The sequence below is a fragment of the Phyllostomus hastatus genome, unplaced genomic scaffold, assembly GCF_019186645.2.
Source record: "Phyllostomus hastatus isolate PE091 unplaced genomic scaffold, TTU_PhHast_1.1 phas_scaffold_12, whole genome shotgun sequence".
Taxonomy (NCBI): Eukaryota; Metazoa; Chordata; class Mammalia; order Chiroptera; family Phyllostomidae; genus Phyllostomus; species Phyllostomus hastatus.
In genome coordinates, this window is record NW_025334007.1 from 12,944,031 (window position 1) to 12,946,146 (window position 2,116).

Consider the following 2,116-nt stretch of genomic DNA (forward strand, 5'->3'; position numbering starts at 1 on the left):
CTCTGGTAATCTGTAAAGGTTGATGCAAAGAAACTGAGAGTTAAAGACTAACAATGTAAGCCCAAGTGACCACAAGAGAACGGCCACACTGGCCTGAGCTTTGTCAGAACCACGGTACAAATGCAAGCCCAAGCAATCTAATTGGTCTGCCCAAAATACGCAATCATCAAGACTGGAGTGTGAAAGTCTATCCCCTATCACAAGCAAAAGCCTTGCCATGAATGTGCATTTTACCTTTAGGCATTAGCTAATGCTAGCTAGGATGAAGGCGTCACAGCGAGACATTTCACAATTTCCTCCATGCAGCAAGGGAAAAGGAGAACAGGCTGGAGTGACTGTAGATTAGCACAGCCTGAAAGACACGTCGCCCAAGTGCCACGCTTGGACCTTGTTTACATCCTGATCAGAAGAAGCCAAGAGTAAAAAGGCATTTGTGAGAGAATTCAGGCAAGGTGGCCACCCAGTGGCTATTAGATGGTGTGCGAGAACTGTTCCTTTATGACACTGGTACTCCTGCTATGATACTTACGTTCTGAAATGGGGGCGCCCTTATCTCTTAGAAATGATACGGAAGTTTCATGGGTGAGATGGCATCGGGGACTGTTTTGAAGGAGTCCAGGAGGAGTGGGATATAGAAAGAATGGGGTTACCCAGGGGTATTACTTGTGTAGACCAGGTGATGAACATGTGGGAGACCCTCATACAAGTCTCCGTATTCTTTTTGTTTGGTAATTCCCATAACAAAAAATTTAAGAAAAGTAAGTATCCAGAATATGAAGACGAAGCTCCCTATTTTTAAGAATGTCTAAATTCAAGCAAATTCTATCCATACAGAATTTCACTAAGTCAGTGATAAATATTAGACCCCTTCCTTGAGATTTCTTTTTTTTTAAAAGATTTTATTTATTTATTTTTAGAGAGGGAAGGGAGGGAGATAGAGAGAAACATCAATATGCAGTTGTTAGGGGTCATGGCCTGCAACCCAGGCATGTACCCTGACTGGGAATCGAACCTGCGACACTTTGGTTTACAGTCTGTGCTTAGTCCACTGAGCTATGCCAGCCAGGGCTGAGATTTCTTAATATTAGCTGAAAACAGTTAAGCTGCTTACCCCTGAGAAACACCTGTTCCATTTTATATGGTTAAAAAGGAGAACGATGTTGAAGTAATAAATATATATATTTATAAAAAATATATAAAATATATATTATATGCATATTTATAAAAAATATATAAAACAATACAGTTTCAAGTGAAAACACATTACTTGGTCAGCAAATACACCTGGCAGGTGCGGAGAAAACATTGTGAAGAACTGAAGAAATGGGGCAGCCCTCTTGCTCTTATTGAGTGAGTCTGCTGGAGGGCCCTCCCTGCTTTAGATTTACCAACAGTGTGAATTGGGAACAGTTAGCCAACCTTCAGGCTCAGGTCCAGATACAGGACAAGGGCAGAGCTCGCAGAAAGAAGAAGGTGGTACATGGAACTGCTACAGCTGATGACAAAAGACTTCAGGATTCTCTAAAAAAGTCTGTGAACAATACAGCTGGTATCAAAGAGGTTAACATGATTAAAGATGATGGAACAGCTATTTACTGCAAAAATCCCAAAGTCCAAGCTTCCCTTTCTGCTAACACCTTTGCAACTACTGGTCATGCAGAAGCCAAGCCAATCACACAGAGCTTCCTGAAATATTAGGTCAGCTTGGTGTTGACAGCTTAACAGGACTTTGAACGTTAGCTGAACAATTCTCTTGGCAAACACGATAACAGAAGCAAAAGCAGAGACACTGATGAGGAGGACGATCAGGTTCCAGATCTCACAGAGAATTTTGATGAGGCATCAAAGAATGAAGCTAACTAAAATCATTTTGGGTTTTTGGAAGCTGCATGGGCTGTGGTTCCCAAGTTTTCCAGACATGGAGACTATCAACTCTTAGCAGTTCGATAACAAATATTCTGTATATTACAAAAGAACGGAAGAAACAGGCACTAGGATGGACCGCGCTGTGTGGCAGCACTGCCATTCTGTGGGATGAAAATTCAGGTGCTTCTAAAACTCGCCAGTTGATGGCATGGTCTCAGGGAGCTTTTCTGGAAGAATCAATTGTCAGAAA

General features: G+C 41.8%; 1 pseudogene; it reads left to right on the top strand.

Moving 5' to 3' along the window:
• The first annotated feature begins 300 nt into the window (after positions 1 to 300).
• LOC123829956 lies at positions 301 to 1,863 on the top strand (annotated as a pseudogene).
• The last annotated feature ends 253 nt before the right edge of the window (positions 1,864 to 2,116 follow it).